The following is a 22,446-nucleotide window of genomic DNA, read 5'->3' on the forward strand; positions in this document are numbered from 1 at the left end:
TAAGCCCTGGCGTTACCAGTGGTTACTGGTGGCTGCAGCAAGTCAGTGCTGCAGGCTGGGCTGGAATAGGTGACTTCATTCTCGTTTCTACTTTTTAGAGGTCTTTGTAACCAGCCAGGATATTCTCTAGACCACGAAAGAAACAACAAGACCCTGGGTAATGATGGCATTACTCGCAGATCTTCCAACACACTGGCTTGATCTCAAGAATCTCAGGTTAGCCCACACAGGAGCTGATAAAAGCCTTTTCTGTCTCACCTCAAAGGAACATGCTCGCGTAAGTCTCTCCGGTACAAAGTTAGAGAAAAAACAAATGTAAAGCTTCTCAGCCTCCATTCTCTGACAGACACGTACGCTTTGAGACAAGAGCAACTTTCAGTGGGACTTCTTTGGTAATTCAGACTGCACTCAAACGGCCAGGAGGCTGTTACTGCTGACACCATCGCCAAATGAGGCCCCAGATGCGTCATTGTAATTAGCTGCTGTCCGTGAGACGTGCTCATTAATGTGCATATTACTCCCTCTCCCCCACATTTCCTAATTCTAAGGAGGTAAACATCAACAAATTTGAAAGGTGTTGAGGGGTTAGCTCATTAGCTCAACCATAAATGACAGCAGACATAAATGAAGAGATCAGAGAGCAGATTTGTACAGCTCCACACATGTTAAGTTAGACAGGTGCATGGAAAAAAATGTTTACTGTACAATATTATAATAAAAATCATACAACTCCACTGTGTCTTAACGCCAGATGGGTTTGCCTCCGTCTACATCTGCCTCACTGTTTTACTGAATGACATTGGTATATCAAAGCTAATTAAATAAAGCAGCAGTTGTGTCATAGTTGTCCATTGTAACCATTCCTTGGCTGGATAATTAAGAACAGCATGTAAAAGGATTGTGGAACAGGGTGACATAAACTTGCAAACACGCTGATACATTTTAGGTATGTTATCTATGATACTTTATTGTATGCACTTTCAGAGAGTGCTCTCAGTAAACTTCAAAATAGAAAGCCCATCGTGGTTGAGGCTGTGTACACCTTACAGGCAATCCATTTCTCTTTGTGTAATAGAGGAACGGGTTGGCAATGTCTGCAAGTAATTGCTGATGTTAATCACAGTCATATTTGAGAGAGGGAAGAACCTCTGCCATTCTTTTAAGCAAGCCAAGCCAGGGGTCAGCTGCCCCTTAACCGCAAATAGCTTCACTGACTAATTACTGCAGTGCAGCTGCCTACACTCTCCAGAACACTCTCCCAGCTTCTCTATCCAACCACATATTTTCAAGTCTCTTCTGTAATCACTGACAGTCCTTATCCAGTTGGGTAAGACCATTATGTTTTCTTAAGATCATGCCTCTGCCAGATTGTCTGTGATTGCTTATACATGTATTTGTTTTGAATTCACTCCAGCAGGAGTGACTGACCCGGTGGTAGCATATATTTGCTCAATCCTTGTTTTGGTTAGCCCGACATACAGTACGTGCCTCTGTTAAATTACCACTCAAAAATAATGACTTGAACTTAAGATCCAATCAATTTAACACACCATAGAAGGATATGCAATTGTGGTTGCAAAATGAATCTAAGGATGTTGGAAAGCCTAATTATATCACTATTTGTGGGGCATGTACATGACATGCAGTAAATAAAGGCAGTCAGACATCAGGCCTCAACATGGTGCATAATTCGAATGAGCTTCTTTGCTTAATAGGCTACAGGGTTGTGATCAAAGCCCTTATTTAATTACTTTCAACAGATACGTACATATCAGCCTCTCAAAGACAAGAATGATTTTACTTTGTTTTCAATTAAAATCAAGCAAATTTCATAGTAATGTTCAATATAGGGAAGGACGATAAGACCCCAAATTTATATCATAGTATTTTTGGGTGTTTTTGTGGTGATGGTATTATATCACGGTATTGCAAAATTAAAAATACAAACTGTTCACTTCTTCTAATGTTCACTCGACTGGCAAAGTAAGAGAAACAAATCTATAGAAAGAAACAAATACTAAAAATAAACGGATGCGTTTATTGGCAATACGTTTTATTCACCTCGTTTTACCACAGTAAGGGTTGGTATTAGATTAGACTTAAATTAATTTACATTTCTGAAGAAGCCAAAAGCCGACATAACATTTGCGGCTTTTGCACCAGTCCTCATAGTGCAGCAGCAGCAGCAATGCTGTCTATGTGGACACCACATGAGGAAGAGCAGCAACCACTCAGGCGGGCTTGTGTGTGGCTTCTCTAGCCTGTTAACATGGGCGCCGAAATGAAAAGCAGAAAGTTCTGCGAGTAACCAACAGTAATTCAATAGAAACACCAGTAGAGGTCTAAAGATGAAATACTGCAGCTTTTAAGAGAGGCCAGCAACACAAAATGTGTTCCTAGTGCCAGTGACTCTCTACACCTATCCATCCATGCTCTCTATCCAATTCACTTCCCTGCATGGCCATGTTGCAGAGCAAAGATATTGATTTTTCTTTGTTTTTTTAGTTTTTTAAAGAACAATGTAATTCAACAGTATAAATATTAGCCTCTCCTCCAACAATCTTTCACTCTAGCACTTTTTGAGTGAACGACCGTGGGTCGACTGTTGAGCTACGCCAGTCAGCTGTGTCCCAACACCCTGAAAGCAATCTATATAGGATCCACTCCCTCCCGTCACTTGGGGAGCTCACTTAAAGACATCAATACTCAGGGAAACGAGACACAGAACAATGGCTTCAGCGACTGAGAAGTTAGACGGCTGACTGAGATGCCCTTACGTCTTATTTAAGGTGTTGCTGCTCAATTTAGTAGAGTTCATTGAGTGAACCGCTGTCTCTCTTTGTTAAAACATCAAACTGCAAAGGATGTCGAGCCAAGAGGCAGGGAGAGTGGATAAGCAAGACAAGTGAACTGCTCTTTCTAAATGAAGTGAATGCTTCCTTTAGAAATTGCAATTGCGGTTTACAACAATCAGAAATTATATAAGTTTTTAGTAGAAATTAATCTAGTTTCATGTTAGCATGGACTACAGTGTTTTCACAGGGATCTTTCTCACCATAAAGGCAGGATCTCTATAACCTTTAAGTTCTTCGGTGGTTCAGCTGATTGTGTGCAAGGAACTGTATTCAATTTACCCAAAATTCTTACGAACCCAAATATGCCCTCCACAGTCAGTCGGCATTGTTGAGAAATTCTCTACAATGTGCTTCGATTAACTCAAACTTTCAAAATAATTTTGAAACACCTTTCCCCTCAGGAGAAGGATTAATCTGTATGTTGAATATTCAAATCATTTCCCTGCCTCTCTGCTGAAACATTACACTGTCAATCAAATGTCAGCAATTCGGTCCTGGTTGTCAAACCTCCCTTATTGTCTCAGCTACAAAAACGCCATATGTGCGGGGGAATACATTTCAAATGGCATTAGAATGACAGAAGAGGGACTTGGAGACAGCTGAGCGAGTCAGTGATAAAAGTCTCACAGATTACTCATGACAAATGGCCTACAATCTATCAAATTCCAATCATACTAAAGTTGATGCTGTACGGAAACGATAGGATGCAAAAGTTGAGCTAGTCTACCTCAATCTGATGAATAAATGTTATATTTTCTCAGATGAGCGATACAGTGATAACAGACATACAGTTGAAATGTGCCTCAGTGGGTGATTTCAAAGAAAGCATCATGTCTGTGTCAGCTGCAACTCTGCAACGATTGATTATGCTGTCACATCGCCCAAATGTTGTCACAATGCGGCTCTACTCCATTATCACTTCAGCTCAGATGTATGCATTACGAGCGATCAAAACATCGATGTCCAACCCAAAAGGCAAGAGACTTCTGCTACACTCAGTCAGTAGAGCAGAGACACGGCAGCACCAACCGCTCTAACATCTGAGAGGAAACAACAGCAAGCGTCAATTTCGCCGTGTCAGATCGGTAAGATTGAAAATCACTTCTCTTCGACATGCTGAGAACAACTGTCAATGGCTCCAACCTGCTCTCAATGTGTTGAATCCATTTTGTCAAACATTGTTATCAGGTGGCTGATGACGCACATATAAACCCGAAATAAACCCGAATTAAACAAAAATGCAGATATTCTCTTTCGCCGCTATAAGTAAAGGCCACGAAACTACTTTTTGAAGATTAGTACGTTAACAGGGTTATTCCTGATCTCAGCATCTTTTGTTGTCTTCATTTTCTGGCCTCTGGCCGCATTCCCCATCTCTCACACTCTGTCTCCTTTCCTCATGCCACAATCTTCTATATCTGCTGCTCACAGCTATGCATTTAATGTTAAGTCTAACCCTATTCAGGTTTCCTGTTGATCTGCATCCCACCTAATGCATGCTTTCATGCTCTGCCACCTTCTCACCCCACGGCATGATGCTGCTGACTGACAGCTCCCCGGAGCAACTCTGATGCAGCAACTTAGGCTCTACAGCGCATGCTGGGCCCATGCTGAGACTGAGGTTGGAATGTGATGGTGATGTGTTGAGAGAGAGACTCTAATGCAACACGCAAGTTTGCAGGAGCAGGCATGAAGCAGGTGGCACCAAACTGATTTGTTGTAGGTGTTGGGCTCCAAGGTAGGATCCAAGGTATTCAATTTATTATAACATGTTAAAGGTAACATCAAATGTGTTTTATTCTTATTTCATCGTGTGCCTGTGAGAATCAGCATATTGCAAACGTAGCTACATCAAATACTGACTTTGATCTTTTGGCGAAAACTGAACTATGGCAGTTCCTATGAAGGCTTCTTGTATAGTCTTAACCGCAGTGCAGACATAGTAAATCCACTTTGATAAGAAGGAAAGAAAACTTGCTTTCTGAGACAGGATTACAACACCAGACAGGCCTGTCTATATCTTGCTGCTGCGTTTTTGCTTGTGCCCAGGGCTTCATTAAACTGATCTGAAAGAAAAATGTAAGATCTCGGTCTTCATTGAGTGCACAAAGGCATGTGTGGCAATCCAGAGACAGAAAAACAAGTTACATCATGCATCATGGAACAACGGTAACACCTTAGTGAAGTGCTGGAGGAAATGTATTTCTTAGACAGGGACAGGTTATGGGGTCTGCCATCATTTGCAATGTGAATCACACACCAGCCATTAAGAAGCTAATGTCAGTATTGATCGTCTCACCTCCTCCTGAAAAAAGTACTTAAAATGGACCTTATCAGCCATACCAAGACAATTCTTTATCCGGTCTTGATGAGAAAAGGGTAGCAGGGTTCTAACACAAGAGTGTGAAGCCTTCCCGGGGATGGAAAAAAATGATCAGGGACATTTAGTGACGTTCGCGGGGATGTAAGGTATACCTTGCCAACAGCTATTAAATCATAACATTAATCTCTGATGAAATTGTAAATGTAGAATTGTGAGAGAGGACACAATTCAAGAGTGCCCAAGCAAACACAAACACTAACCTGCGCACACACAGCGAGAAGATGAACCGTGGCTGTCAGGCATTTACAATTGTGTCCCGAAGAGGTGGTGGGAATTTACGCTTACTGTTGTCACTGGCAGTCTAACTGGCAAAACATATCACCAAAGAGACAATGATGAGGACAAACTCTAACTATGCTCACTCTCTTTCTTTCTTTCTATCTATCTCATTGAATTCCCTTACAACAACAACAACAAAACTTACGACACAGACTAACTCTATTGTCTCTGGGAACAGTATTGTGCACTCCTTTAATACAATTAAATGACTGCAGTGAAGATGTAGGCAGGCAAGGAGTGTTTTCCATCTGTTATCTTGTCTATGCGCTTACAAGTGTAGCAGTTGGGGTTTTGAAGCATAACTACCCCCTTTAAAGTAAAACAGCATAGAGGTTGGCTCAAAAAGTTATAATAGGCAGCGTTGTTTAAGAACAAGGTGAATATATGACTCAATTTGCGTTTTAAGGATAAATCATAGTTCAACACTGCACTCATGTCATTGTGCTCTCTGATGAACTGACCTGCTACAAATAACCATATATTTAAAATAATAATAGATCAAATATGTACAGTGAATAATACCAAATGGTTAGGTTTTGGTAACATATCAGGAGCTACCATAAATTGTGATCTGGTTTCCTAACAATCAGATTTAGGCTTCAACGACACCATGACACAGATTTAGGAAGGAAACAAAAGCATCAAAATAATATTACCCTGGCAGAGGCCTTAAACCATAACTACGGAAACTTCCAGGTCATGCTCCTTAATTGTGTGACTGCTCAAAATCACACGTTCACGTTATCAGATGTGAAGGTTGGTGTGAAGGTGATGTGAAGCCGCCACTTATATTAGTCATTTTGATTATTGTGGGGGGCTTGAGATGTTGGTGGTAATGGTGTGTGTTCTGGGAATAGCACAAGTCGGATACAGAGAAAGAAAAGTTAGCAAGAGTGAGATTTGCTGAATAGTAAATACGGTGACAGTGCTGATACTTCACCATACGTCAACTTGTAGACCCGAGAGCCAAAGCGATGAGCAAAAAGTGTAATCATCTAAAAGATGAACTGCAGGGTTGTCGCTTCGCATTGGCTTTGTGAGAGACTAATTTGATTTATTCGATTGTGAATGGTGGTTTATCTGTGCTACATCAATCAAAGCAGCAACGGAGGTTTCTTTTTATCTAGTTTCTTCATCTCCAAATTAATCTCAACATCTGGACGTGGTGTATATTTGTTTTTCGTCAATGCAGATTGCAGCATGATTTTATTGTATTGTTTCAAACACGTGCATCAATACCAACCGCAACTAAAATTTGAAAAACTTGATTGACCTGAGAGTATTCTATTCGTTTCCCCAAACACTACAATGCAGGTGTTCAGCATGACGACTCCATGAAACAGGATTAACAATTAAGAAAAGTACCTCTTGACTCCAGGGCCTCTGGATCTCAGCTTTGAAGTCAGGTTCAGATAAGTTCAAGGTTTATCCAAGTAATTACCTTCAAAGTTACAAAACTGAAACGAATGCACTTCAAATTTCACAGCTAACTTCTGTTTGATGAAGTCACATTTCAACAGTCGATCTTGTGTCTAGAAGATGTGCAATGAACAATGCTTTGGTGAGAAATGCAAACACTGGTAACACTGCTAACAACTATTTTATGGGATTGTCGCGTTCACTAGACAGGCAGTATGGCGGCTGCAGCAAGATGAGGGGGGGCGGCTGCAGCTCTTGTTAACACACACACACACACACACACACACACACACACACACACAGGTACTGTATTTGCTGCTGCATTCAGAGTTCATGATGGTTAAACTTAAGTGAAATGATATAGGAGCTGACCAAAGTTTATCTTAGCTGGTCAGTTTGGCCGATGATCAGATGGGGTAAGCTCTTAAACATATTGGCAATAATGCTGTGTTTTGCTTCTTCAATAGATAACGATAACAAGTATATTCCTCAAATATAGACAGTTTTGTTGACTCACAGCAAGATGGTTTATTGCCTTAAAAAGAAAAGAGGTACTGTCTCTAGCATTGTGACTTACCAAATCAATGACAAGCATGTATCTAGAGCTAAACTGGACTCCACTTGTTTTCACATATGATGTCACGTGTGGCACAGAGTAATGTACCATCAGTTAAATAGAGAGTTGTAAATAGTGGAGGTATTAGCATCTTGGCAAATATTTTGATAGAATCCTTAAATGCTGAAGGGTTTCACTGAGATCATCAAATAAACCGTTCTTTGCCCCAATTTTATGCACACAATCCCATTTATCTTATTTGTCATCCATATCCACTTTGTCATCAAAAAACTTTTTTGAACATTATTGAACATAGCTTTGAAGTGACTATCTGAACCAAAATTGCATACGCTGTAACAATATTTCAGTCAGTAACTGTAAAAATGACCCAGAGGTCAACACAAAAATCAAACCCATATTGAATATGTTATAAAGTAACACTTTATTGAGCTACTGACGGATTAATGGTTTGAGCCTGTACAGTAAAGTGTACTCTATTTTGCATTGATTCTCTAACTTAATACATTATATATATATATATATATATATCCTGTGACAGCAACCCCCCAGGATGCTGTCACAGGGTGAACAATTAATTGAAATGCGTCTCTGTTCCATTCATAAAAGGGACTCATAGAAGTATCTCTTGATGATGGAAAAATAAATGACTTTCTGGCATTATTAGAATTTGCCAGTGCTACATTGTTGAGCTGTTAAGAGTCGTTGATGTATTGCGGGGTGTATTCTATGAAACATCTTTCATTGAAAAAGATAAACCCTACCATTTGACTTTCACCAATCTCACCTGACCCTGTCCGAGTCAGTAGCAACAGCACAAATAATATTTCATGGTGATATTCTTTGAAAGGTGAAAGACAAATCACTGTTTGCACCTCCATTCTGTGTTCCGCACTCACCATTTCATATGTCTTCAAAGACTCACAAGCTGTCTTGAAAAGATACAGCTGGTATAGATCATTTTTACTGTCATCACAATACAAGTAACTGCAGGCTACTTACAGCAACGTCTGCTTCCATTTCGCCTGCCTCCCCAGAGCTATCAGGGTTTTACAAGATCCCCATAAACCTCTTTCCACCCCTTTTTTAATTAGTTGCATTGGCAATTAAAATGAAACAACCTTCTCATGGCGTTAATAAAAACAGTATTAATGTAGTTACCATAAAAATTGTTTAAAAAGGAAAAGAAAAAAACCCTGATAATTGACAAGAGATTCTGCAATAATTGGCACAGTAGTTGGCATGGAGCTGTGAGCTGCTCTTATCATGTTACAGACAATGACAGGGATTGGTAGAAGAGAATGGCTTTAACAATTCTGCATGTGTGCCCCAGGGCTGCAATCACCCTGACCGACTCTTTTATACCCAGGTTTAGCACCAGGCCCGCAAGTGTTTGAGCCTCCAGTTTGAGAATGTTCCTCAACAACAAATGCAGAGTTTCTGCATCGCTGTGATGATGAACTGTAACACAACTTGTAAAAAAGGGCTGCACCTCTATGGTCAAATTGATAATCATGATTATTCATTGATTTTAGGGACAACATATTGTTATTGCACTTTTCCCATTTAAATTTGTTTTTTTTAAACATTTTTCACAGCCGGCCGCTGTAGGGTGCAAACGCAGTGGGATGACAGCTCCCCAAAAGTGAAGCCAAAACCTCTTGATCGCCCACTGGAGACTGTTAGTTTAGGAAGCGCTTGTACGTGTTAGGAGGTACCGAATTACTACTACTACCATATTTAATGCCACAGAATAAATAGTGGCTGCAATGATTGAAAACTATCAAGAAAGGGGTGTCGTACCACATCAGAGCCTCAACACTGATATCCGTTAGTTATTTTTATAATAGTGAGTTGACACAGAGATGTCAAAACCAATGTTATTTTTGAATCTGTCGGCGGACTCAAAAAAGCTTTATGTGAAAAGAACAGTGTGTTCTGCTGGCTTATTTTGAAAAGCCACCCACGGATTGCCCCGCTATCAATACACCCGCGGGTGACTTTGTACATAAATACCGTCTTCAAGAGGAAATCTGACACAGTGCAACAATGCCAGTAGCTCTCTCAATCATGTCACAGTTCCCACAGTGTCCAAACTGCCACTGTTCTTTACAAAATGCATATAAATAAATGAGGAGAGGAGACAAAAGGAGTCAGGTTTGACAATCATATTGGTTTACACATCCATTTTCCAACATATTTCAGAAACGTTTTTTATTTTTCAGCAAGTATAGTGTCTGGCACCCCTTGACCTGTTCAGAGCCCTAAGAATATTCATTGCCAACACGTGGTTACCAAAATCTACTCATGCATGAAGCCCTGCTGTTTTGCTTGAGGACCACATTTATTCATGCTATAGACGCAAAAGATTAACTTACCATACTGGAACAGATGCAAAGAACATGTCTGCTTTCTTCCAGGAGAGCGGATAAGTGCCTACACACATTCAGTCTGAAATATAAAAAGAGAAGACTTCTGTGAGGACACGCAATATGAATGAATTATGTTATTCCACAAGAGAGACATTTGAAATGTCAGCATGCAGGAAGCTTGTGTCATCCACTCAGTGTACTCTACGTCACATTGGATAAGAGCATTAGTTGAGTGCCTAAAACAGAGATGTAATTCCTAGACTTTATATAGCTCCCATCCATGCCTCCCTGTGTGTTAAAGGAGAAACATCAACACAGTAAGATACAACATCAGCTCGCAAATTAGATTTTAGAGAGGTTATTGCTTTATTAGGAGATTATATCCTGCAGAACTCGGTAAATGCATTAAAAAAAACATTAAAAATGATTCAGTTCTTCTTGACGGACTGGTATATAGATCCCAGAATCATGTAGCCTCAATTTTGATATAAAGATGTATTCCTAATATTATTTTTTTTGTTGCTTATTCTTACTTCCTGTAGTATCAGTAGACTGGTTTCATTGGAGATTTTTTTTATTTTGAAGCAGCAAAATCAGGAAATTTTAGGTTTTTAATCAGCAGAAACTTGACACGACTCAGACAGTCGGTCTTAGCTGGGCTCCAGCTCCGATGGTCCTCGTACGTTTGGTAATTTGTTCTGATTGTGCCTGCATGCTTTCCACACCTCATTGAAATCCGAACTCAAGATCCGATCTTGGAGCGCACAGACTTGGCAGTTAACAAGTCTTTGGATGACAAAAGTTTACAAGTGTACAAAAGCCTCCAAATCACTTGCAAACCTGTGAACCCCAACATCCTCTGATAAGTAAATGGTGTAGTTATGGGGAATTGATTCATGAAAAAGGACTTCAACTTGAGGTAATTATATTGTTATATATCTTGCTGTACTGAAGGTGCAATAGTTTTAATATCTCTGGTTGCATTAGACTATTGTTGATAGTGTTAGAGAACCTTGATTTGTCGGTTATTTCATTCACTGGATTCACCAAAACAAAGATGATATAAAATGACCTACAGTGCACCTTGAAGAAAAATGTTATCCATTGGGAATGACCATCCCATCTGAAATTACGTCATCAGTCCACTTTATGAAAGAAACGGGTCTTGTGGATGTTTTGCACACATTCTGTGTACACATGTACCCGGACTGTCAGGCATTTTCACAAACACAAAAAGCATTTGTTGTAATTTCAATTGAATTGATTTGCCAGTGTTCCCCATAAGAAGACTAGCAGCAGCACTGGGTGGCTTATACTGCTGTCAACCTGAAGCACTTTAAACATTTCAAAAATGCCTCATGTGCAGCAGAGCAAAACGTCCCTCTGTCATTGTCAATGTTGACACAATTTATGCTCACTGTGGAATGTTTACCTTTTGTTGGGAAAACGTTTTCTAAATCTAATATTGGTTTGTGTTTTATATTTTTCACTATAATATGTCTATCATATTTGATGAGATTGTGTTTGAAGTGAAGGGAAAAATAACAAGTAGAGAAAAACCTCAATCTGCCATTCACTGAATCTCTGCCTTTCTCACAGCAATGTTGTGAAATAATGAGATCTCTGGCACGATTTAAGTATGAGACAGCAGAAATGAGGATGACGGGTAAAATCAAACAGCCATGAGAGTTTGAACAGTCGTTTTAATGATTGCATCCAGGCTTACTATTGGCTGTAGTCTTCAGACTCTGACCACATTCCTGTCTGTTATAATCACAGCCTTGTGACAAATTATTCAGGTGGAATGTAGAGATGGTGGCGCTTTTTTTCTTGGATCTGCTGGATCATTTTGTCTCACCTTCACAAGGGGAGAATAATAGCAGTGTCCAGGGAGGGGATTTGGGTGGAGTAAGGGTGAGAGGAAGAGGGGGATGAGACACCACTGGGATAAAATCTGGAGTATGCCAAGGTCAGCAAAACACTCAATATGATGAAATGAAACGCTATCTCTGTCTCTCTCTCTGTCTCTCTCTCTCTCTCTCTCTCTCTCACACACACACACACACACACACACACACACACTCTCTAGCTCTTTCTTTGGTGTCATTACATTGGTCTCTGGTCATTTTGAGATCTTCACTTTTGCCCTTACTGCATTATCCCGAGGCCTAGCCTTTCTTTGTGAATACCAGGATATTTAGGCTTTGTGAGTGCAAGCTATCGCATGACATGACAGGTTGGTTGGTGTGAGTGCTTCCATAAAGCCACCATGTTGCTACGAACAGCCAGAGCTCCCACCAGTGCAAGTCAGTCAAACTTGACCAACAATGGCTGCTGACTCCTCCCTACGGCTTACTCTGACTTCCCGTCAGCCCTAACTTTACTATAGAACCGTAAGTGAATAGAAACTGCCCTTTTAGACACAAATAAAATAGAGTTTAAACCTAAATAGGTTTTAGGACTCAATTATTTCAGCTTTCAATGTACTGCAGCTACACTGGCATATTCCCATTACTTTAGAAATCAAACACGCTGCCATAACTCAGCAAAATCATATCTTCCACTGCATGTCAGAGGAAATTACATTCTATACCTCCCACTTGCAACTGCCATCTATTTTTGTGAATATTACTTATTTTTTTAGGATGAACTGGTCAGTGATGTTGTATGTTGTGCTTCCATCTCCTGGATGTCCAACAGGGGCTTGCATACTTAAAGCCTGACGGACAGCACATATTATAACGTAAGGGTTTTTATCAAAACAGTTCAGTCTATATACAGTATATGTCTGGCCAAACTATTACAGCATCTTGCTGCATTGAAGCATTGTGAAGTTATATGAGTTATTTCTCTATGATTCAATTCAAACTTTCATTTTGACTACACCCTGATATACTGTTGGAGTTTGAGGATCACATATCACACATTGTGCTATCATCTTCCTTCCCTTTAGCAGGACAACAGAGGGTGTGATAAGATACACACTCCGAACCCTCAGGTTACTTTTTCCATTTCGGATCCTCTCTTTTATTGTGTAGTAAACACAAAGAAAATTCCCATAATGTCCACTGAAGTCATACCCCAGAAGGAATGTCTTAAACTGTACTCTAAAAGGTTATTTAGTGTTCCAATATAATCCATATAGTCCATTAAAGACGCATCCTTTAGTTCTCGTTTGGCTGCGTGTTGAACTATTTATCAGTCCTAAAATATTCATGCTTATTCATAATAAAGGACGAGGAGTATAGGGGAAACATTTCAACATCACATGGGTATTTACCCACTATAAACAGAATGCCTTTTGTAATCCTTTCAAAGGCCTCCCTTAACTACAAAGTGCTTTTTGTGATTTTGTTTTGGTGTAGTTATGGAAAGGTAAGGATAGTTCTGCAAAACATTCTTATTTTGTCAAAGCATTAAATATTAAAAATACTTTTAAAAATCTAGATTATTTAATTTATATTCTCTGTCATTTGGTGGCATTTATCATCATAATTCATCAGGAGTTCCCTGAAGGCAACAGGCAATACATAATTGATGGGCCTGAAAGCTGTTTGGCTATGGGAGGGAGTGCTTGCAACTCTCTTGGGAAACAAAAAGCACCAGCAGCTTTGAAACCAGCGGAAGCGGGCAAGCCTCAGTTGGAATTAGTGTTGTGTTCCGTCACGCCAAACATTTGGTGCTGAGACAATGCAATACAGTTTCATTACAATGCTGGAGCCTCGCAGGCAGAGACATCAAAGGCCCGGTTTTTCTCAGCCTCACTTTACAAAGACAATGAAGATATGGAGATATAGTTAAGACTAATTTCAAAGAGAACTACTGACAGTTTCATTATGAACATGTAAGGAGCTGAAATAATGAAATACTACAGTATGCACCTCGAGGTATAAAACTGTATGTGGATATCCAACCTACAATAGAACCCATGTTTTGTATCGCTCTCCTTAAATGCAGCCCCCTATCACAGAAATTGAATAGTCTCAAACTACAGTGGACTTACTTAGAAACTTTTGCTACCATTTTGAAGCCTGTGCAACAAAACTTTCAACCACTGTGTCACCAGTGATATGTGCAAAAACATTTACATACAGCCCTGACACGATTCAGTTATTGGCAAACATGAACAGCTTCTTTCCAAAGCTACAAAGACGAGACCCCAAACGTGCTGGAGCAAGATGTATTCAATTACAAGGCCATCAGTTCAGAGACAAGAACTTAACTGAAAAACAACTGGGTACAAGTTGGTCTTCCATTAATTATCAATCGAGAAGCAGCGAGCTGTTTGTCTTCATGTTGTGGCTCGTGCGTTGCAAACTTTGGCAACAACTTATTCATGTTCGGAAATCTAGGTTGAAGATGAGACAAATAACTGAATTGTTTATAGTCGACACTCACATTAGTACAGTAAACAATCATTGTTGGTTTCATCATTTCTGAGGCATCTTGCACTGAAAAAAAGTTAACTTCAACTTGTTTGAATGGGATGACAACGCTGATTGAGAAAATAGTTGTTCAATAAAATATCTTGAGAAATCTTGTAAACAGTGTCACATTTCCCACTGGGACCTTTTGGGAAGCTTTAAATCTGAAGAATCAGTATGTAGGCCACAGTACAAAAGCTTCAGAACACAAAGAGAACACAGTCAAGGTTTTTAAATGCCACAGCAGAGACAGATAGTGTAGGAGAGGATTGCACCCTGCTGAAGGAAATCTGGTACAGTGGTAGCATTTAAAAATGTCCCACCTTACAGCGAGAATGTCGCACCTTTGGCCCAGCATTTTTGAAACAGCATAGCATGTTTAAGAGCTGCTGTTCTGTTGCATTTTGCCGATATGCGAGGTCGCTCCAGACTGATCAACTGCTAAGTTCAACGGCAAGTTTAAATTGGGATAAATGTTTCTCTCTGGGGATGGTTAGTGGAATGACTTTATTTCATCTAGAGCTCATGCCCTTTTTTCACAGTGAAGAGCAAACTTCCCTCTGATGTCGGCTCACGATGAGCCATGTCGCACACTAATGGTCACTGATAACGTCTGAGAATTTCTCTGCCATCACACAGCTGTTGTCATTAGCTTTTGTTGTTTATTTTGTCAGACAAGTTCATGATCATAAAATTAAATAAATGACTGATGTCTCAGTCAGGAGTAAAAACCCACCACGTTTTAAATGTTTTATTCATAACAAGGCAAGTAAGATGACTGAGTAGCTAACTCCATTTTGTATGAAATAATCAAACTCACTGCAAAATAAAGCCGACACAAGAGATAACATTAGCAAATTAAAAAGAATTTAAACTGACTATTTTAACATTTCAAACAGTAAGTAATTTATTTTATTTCAAACTTTGGTGAAAAAGTTGTCAATGTGTGATGCTGAACATTAATTATATCATTTGAATTTTGTACATTTTTATCTTAATAAAGTTTCCCTTAAGATACAAAATGAAAGTGGGATATGCTGTAGGCAAGAGACAATGCCCTCTGTTCAGAGATTACCTGTCAACCATCAATAACTACCTATAATGACCCACATCTATTCTCTTTTTCAAAAATGAAATCACATCCAACACTGCACACCTGCCATGAAATAGTTTCATCCCTGAGCAATGCTCGGTGCAAAAACTCACAAGAACGTCGATGAAGAGCTAGCTGTACCCAGCATTGTGTTTGGTGGTGTAACAGTTAATAATGTAGCATGCTGGTCTGGGGTGTAACATTAACAATAGCTCGCACAATTAATCGGAATAACGGTTGTCGTCTGTCGAAAACCAAAATCAAAAGGACAGACATACAGACAGAGTCCTTCCATTTTGGTAGGATAGTTGTTGTCAAATACATATTTTTCTGTTTCTGTTGTCAGATAAACCAAACGTGGAACGAATGAACCTGCGATTTGATTGCGCCTTAAATGTCATTCTAGCTGCTGTGCCATGGTGGTAATCAAATTATCGTATAATTGCAACGTCATCTGACAATCAATACAAGTTAATGACAACAGCTGTGATCGGCTGTGTTGTAAGTCTCCTCTCTGCGGTCGCCTGTACTGTGTTTAATGCAGCAAAATTCATGATTAAGTGGATGTAAATAACATGTTCTGCTTCTGTTGCTAGACAACGGAGCGAGTAAGAAACAGACATATAGAGCAATATAGGGGGCACGGCTCATTAATACCTACTACCTTAAGCAGCGGTCATTGCAAGCTGCTGGCTACTGATCAAATGTATATTTCACGACCGCGACAACTCATGACGAAGTAAATGTAAATACAGGTTAATGACAGCAGATGTGTGATTAATCGCCATTTAAAATGAATGTGCATAAAGAAGTAGTCTCATCAACTATGTTTGATATTCCAGTGACTCGTAGCATTGTGCTAACCATGTTCTAATTGTTAGATGTACAACATTTTCTTTCCTCCCACCAGTCTTATAAAAACTTGTGGGAAACACTGGAACCTCCTTGGCTACTTGTACGCAGTCATATTCTAAGGATACTCACAAAATGTTAAAAATGTTATATTAAATGAAAATTCTGTTTCCTGGATTACAACTTCCAAGCATCACTTGAAAAAGGGGTGTTGAACTTTTACTTGAGTGGTTATATCCGTGACTCTTTGTAAGCTATATGTGCGACCAACTGAAGCAAGAAGTTGAGAATATTGTAATGTTTGCATTTAATATCAATTTCTTATCGTCCATGATTGGATGTACTGCAGTGGATGCTCATTCAGCTTATGCATTATCCAAGTTAATGTCTGAGAAGAGGCTGTGTTGAAATGGCAATACTGCCATTGTAATATGAATACACAGCAGATCTGCATAGCCATCAGAGCATAAAGTCTAATCAGAATCATTATACGCCGTGACAAACACTGTAAATGATTATATTTCCCATTTGCTTTTGTGAAGATCTTTCATTTTAATGATATTTGTTGTGCTTTATCTCAAAACTATAATGTCCCACGTCTATTACTTATGAAAATAACTGCAACAGTCCAAAACTTCCAAACAGTTAATTTACCAGCAGCATTACCATTATATGCATTTTAATTAATTCAGACTTAATTCAGTTATGTATCAAACTAAATAATGAATAAGGTTCATTTTCACAAAGTAAGGGAAACTGAGGCAATATGATTGAAATCATCGCTCTATAAATATATATTCAGAAGAGGTCTGTTTCACTACAGAGTTTATATTTTTCTTTAACTCTTTTCCTCTGACAAAGATCAGAATTTATATGACTGCCTTATCCATCCATTGATACATTTGTCTGTACCATGATACTGTATGAGTCCCAACAAGATAATATGTAAAATGTGATTCAACGTTGTTATACACATTTGTCCTCCAGGTGATTTCCTCCATTGTAAACATGATGTCACCTTCTATGACTGTTCTGTCTTGTACCAAGTACTGTCTTAACGATGACAGTGATATCTGTTTGCGAGTCTTACATAAGTAGTCTCTTAATAATTAAAAGGTACCCTGTGGAGTTGCTGACAAGTAGTATAAATTATTTGACCAGTAGGTCCCCATGTTTGCTTGCACAAAGACATACATGTGTAAGCATGCAGGATACACAATTCTGCCACTGGCGTCTCGCTGTTCCAGAGAACCTGATGTTCTCCACCCCCAGGCTGCGCCTAGATATCCTGTCCCTGAAAGTCACGAACAGGACCGGAGACAAAGGGCAGCCCTGGCGGAGGCCAACACCCACCGGGAACATGTCTGACTTATTGCCGAGAATGCGGACACAGCTCCTACTGCAGTCGTACAGAGACCGGATCGCCCGTTGTAATGGGTCCGGCACCCCATACTTCCGCAGCACCCCCCACAAGAACGGCCGAGGGACCCGGTCGAAAGCCTTCTCCAAGTCCACAAAGCACATGTAGACTGGTTGGGCAAACTCCCAGAACCCCTCCAGTAGACTTGCGAGGGTAAAGAGCTGGTCCACTGTTCCACAGCCGGGACGGAATCCGCATTGCTCCTCTTGTATCTGAGGTTCGACAAACGGTCGGAGCCTCCTTTCCAGCACCCTGGCATAAGCCTTCCCCGGGAGGCTGAGTAGTGTGATACCCCGGTAATTCGAGCACACTCTCCGGTCCCCCTTTTTGAAAATAGGAACCACCACCCGGTCTGCCAGTCCATGGGCACTGATCCCGACCCCGATGCGACATTGAAGAGGCGTGTCAGCCAGGACAGCCCAACTATGTCCAGCGCTTTCAGCATCTCAGGGTGGATCTCATCCACCCCCAGCGCCTTGCCACCAAGGAGCTTTTTGACTACCTCAGCGGCCTCTGCCAGGGATATGGGTGAGCCTCCCCCTAGATCTTCAGGCGCTGCCTCCTCTGCAGAGGACATGTTGGTCGGGTTTAGGAGTTCCTCAAAGTGCTCTTTGCACCGCCCGACGATGTCCCCTGTCCGGGTCAGCAGTCCCCCCCCCCCTGCTGAGAACAGCCTGGGGTAAGCCCTGCTTTCCCTTCCTGAGCCGTCGGATGGTTTGCCAGAACCTCCTTGAGGCCAACCGAAAGTCCTTCTCCATGGCCTCCCCGAACTCCTCCCATGCCCGAGTTTTAGCATTCGCGACCACCGCAGCTGCAGCCCTTCTGGACTGCCGGTACCTGTCAGCTGCTTCGGGAGACCCCCGGGCCAACCAGGCCTTGAAGGTCTTCTTCTTCATCTTGATGGCTTCCCTCACCTCCGGTGTCCACCACCGGGTTCTCGGGTTGCCGCTACGACAGGCACCGATGACCTTCGGCCACAGCTCCTAGCGGCCGTGTCCACAATAGAGGCTTTGAACATGGTCCATTCGGATTCCATGTCCCCAACCTCCCTCGGGATGTGAGAGAAGTTCTTCCGGAGGTGGGAATTAAAGACCTCCCGGACAGGGTCCTCCACCAGACGTTCCCAGTTCACCCTCACTACACGTTTGGGCTTGCCGTGTCTTTCCAACCGGTTCCCCTGCCATCTGATCCAACTCACCACCAGGTGGTGATCAGTTGACAGCTCTGCTCCTCTCTTCACCCGAGTGTCCAAGACATACGGCCGCAAATCAAATGATATGATTACAAAATCGATCATTGATCTCCGGCCTAAGGTGTTCTGGTACCAGGTACACTTATGAGCCACCTTATGTTCGAACATGGTGTTCGTTATGGCCAAACCGTGGCAAGCACAGAAGTCCAATAACGAGACACCATTCGGGTTCAGATCGGGCAAGCCGTTCCTCCCAATCACCCCCCGCCAGGTTTCTCCATCATTGCCCACGTGAGCATTGAAGTCCCCCAGGAGAACTATGGAGTCGGTAGGTGGCGCCCTTTCCAGGACCCCTCCCACCGACTCCAAGAAGGCCGGATACTCTGAACTGCTGTTTGGTGCGTAAGCACAAACCACAGTCAGAGCCTTGCTCCCCGCAACCCGTAGGCGCATGGAGGCGACCCTCTCGTTCTCCGGGGAGAACTCCAACACAGCGGCGCTCAGCCTGGGGCTCGTGAGTATCCCCACTCCCGCCCGGCGCCTCTCACCCTGGGCAACTCTGGAAAAGGACAAAGTCCAACCTCTCTCCAGGAGCTTGGTTCCAGAGCCAGCGCTGTGTGTGGAGGTGAGTCCAACTATATCTAGCTGGTATCGCTCCACCTCCTGCACCAGCTCTGGCTCTTTCCCCGCTAGCGAGGTGACGTTCCACATCCCTAGAGCTAGTCTATGCTGCCGGCGAAATCCCTGTTTGTTAGACCTCAACAACACGATGCATTTTGGTGAGCCTTTTCTTTTAAACCACCTAGCTATATGAGCATTTGCAACTACAATGTGAGAATATAGGTTGTTACTCAGTGGTAATTACAGAATTGTATTGCACTTTTCAGCAGTCGCCATGAACTTTGCTTGAAATGATTGGCAGTGTGGGTACGTACTGTACATAACTGGGTTGTGTGCTAGACAGCGGTTGTAGAACTGTAAATTAGAGATCACACTTTGAATATGCATGCCCTTATTTTGAGGCTGCAAAGAAAGCTTGGAACTGATGCTAAAGAAGCCACTACGGCTGTTGTTCCTGGTAATGTGGTATACTGAAGTACTTGAAGTCTTCAAAAACATGGTGTGGAAAGAAACAAGATTCCCTATGTTTGTGGCAGCAAGAGACTGGTTTCCCCTTTTCACCTTTTCTGTATAATTATGAGCATCTGTTTTTTTCTGATCGCATTTTCAGCTAAAGTGAGCGAGAAGTCTGAAAATGAGCCTCAATCTTTTTTTAATCCCACGCAAGTGTGCAGGATGGTACACAGTGCCTTAGAGAAGGTGGTATGCTGCTGATTGAATAATATATGGTCGTAATGTATTAATGAGGAAATGCAGGCATTTTTATTTTCTGTTATACAATGTCTCATCTAAATTCATTGCGGAATGGTCAGAGGCAATTTACTTTTTGCAAATGAACAATCAAACAGGGGAAGGTGTTCCAAGACACAAAAGCAAATGGCAAAAAGAGAGGCAAAAGGAGAGCCTGTGGACTTTTAAGTAAACACACAAAACGGCAAACAAACATATTCACATTGAGTGTTCTCATCAACATGCACAGTATGTATTCCCCAGGTCTAATACATGTCTTGAATGCATTTCCTTCCTCATAAAACATTTACATGCTTACCTGCATAGTTTACATTTATGTTTACTAGCAAGCGGTCTTCTTCTGACCTGCCTTTGTTGGCGTGTCGCTGCGGTTCTTGGTGCATTACAGCCATCTCATTGGAAAAGAGTGAAATCACTGGCAGGAATATGCATCGCCTCACCCTTTTTTAATTAAAGAAACAATCTACAGTTCTGATATAATGATGCTACTGCAGCCTCTACGCTAACCACTTTAGGAGCGGCCATTGTTTTTTAAGAACAAACAATCGCCTCGCTGTGTTGTCTCACACCTAAAGCCACGCCCGTAGCTGCCATTAGCTCCTCACAGGACAGGGATTGGTCAGTGCTCTTGCTTACCAAACACAAACACATTACTTGAAGCCTGACAAGAAGCTGTTTCGTGTGATCTTGTGACATTGCTAGAATCCGGCTGCCGTGCAAGGTAATTCATCGCCCTAGTTGATTTCTGCACTGCTGTTTGTATGGTTACGTAATGTTACACCATGATTTTATTCCGCCGTTATATATATTTTTATTTACTTTACAGCCATGTATTTAACGAGAAAATGGCTTAAACTAACTAGTCTGACTTATAATTTGTAAATTATTTTAGTTCCTTCCCTTCCTCCACACTGATGCAAAAGTACATTTGCCAGTGATCATCTTAACTGGAAATAATTCCATGTCATGTCGACTTTTAAGTCAAGTACTTATGTAAAATACTGACTCTCCAGTTAAGGGAAAGGATTTATATGACAAACAGTGATTAAATTAATCTGCTTACTCTAATGTGTCACAGCAATCCTTTTGAATATCAGGCATCTGAGAAACATGGGTCTATTTTCTCGTTACATTTGTTGGGGTTTAAGAAAAGCTTATTAATAATATATTGAAATATTAGTGTACCGAGATGACCGTGTGGTTGCCCAAAAAATGTCAGAAATAAAGTGATCAGTTTGCCTCAAATCTTGAGTGTGCCGAATGTAAATGGCCAGGGTCCTGACAGGGAACGATTAGACCTCAGCTGCTTAACCTCCTACCCTCTCTCAGGAAAAAAAGAGTGAACGCAGCTCAGTTGACTGGGTTAAATAGAACTCAGACAAGACTTTCAGAAGAAATCCGGAGAAAAGGAAGTAGACTACACCTCTCCTTTATGTGGGAATCATCAGTCCTTGTAAAGTGATACAGATTGAAGCTCACCTAAAGAGGCGACATCTGATACAAATCCAGTTTCAAGGGCAAGCCAATTTGGATGAGCCAGTACATGCCCCTTTAACCCAAGTAGCTCAAATGGATGATGCTATAGTGCACACAAGATCATGTCCAGGTGCAACAAAGGCACAGCAGATCGCAGGAATTAGGAAATTCAAAAGTCATTCTCACTCTGTAGCAAAATTAACATCTGTGAGCGCTGTCTATGATCCTTAGAGGGCAGCATTCTGACTTGTCTGCCTAGAGTTCTTTGTGCAGACATTTGAGAGTGCCATTGGCTTTTGCAGTAGTGCGAAACTAAAGACAACCAATCGTAAACAGCAGACCTGGAGAACGACTAGACTTCTACTACTGGAGGGCTAAAGAGATCAAGGAATAAAGGGAACAGCAATGTAAGGATGGTGCCTACTGGCTAACAGGCAGTACACACACAGCAAGTGTGTTCAACCCACATGGAGGTCACAACACAGACTGTCACACACTGCACCCAGACTAAAGGAAGGATCAATACCACACCAACACAGGTCGGTTACAGGAAATCCGTGGGGCATACCCAGGCAAGCCAGTGTGACTTAAGTGAAGTATCCGACCTGTACATATGAAACTTGTACCGGGGTGAATAGTCTCAATATGAGAACTATCAATGTGTGAATCAAATTGTATTTATTTTCACTTGAAGAACTAATAAGCCTTTATAGATAATAATGTAAAAAACAAGGCT

At 41.3% G+C, this 22,446-nt stretch overlaps 1 protein-coding gene across 4 annotated transcripts in view; it reads right to left on the reverse strand.

Annotated features, from left to right (window-relative positions):
• The window catches only part of lingo2 (leucine rich repeat and Ig domain containing 2), a 186,085-nt gene that overhangs the window by 139,464 nt on the left and 24,175 nt on the right, over positions 1–22,446 (reverse strand). For all 4 annotated transcript variants that reach the window (XR_004213434.1, XM_031866870.1, XM_031866868.1 and 1 more), the window contains exon 2: positions 9,889–9,961. The gene's annotated coding sequence lies outside the window, so the exon portion shown is untranslated. The remainder of the gene's footprint in view (positions 1–9,888; positions 9,962–22,446) is intronic.

This window comes from Anarrhichthys ocellatus, unplaced genomic scaffold, assembly GCF_004355925.1.
Source record: "Anarrhichthys ocellatus isolate YVR2014 unplaced genomic scaffold, GSC_Weel_1.0 scaffold37, whole genome shotgun sequence".
In the NCBI taxonomy this organism is placed as follows: Eukaryota; Metazoa; Chordata; class Actinopteri; order Perciformes; family Anarhichadidae; genus Anarrhichthys; species Anarrhichthys ocellatus.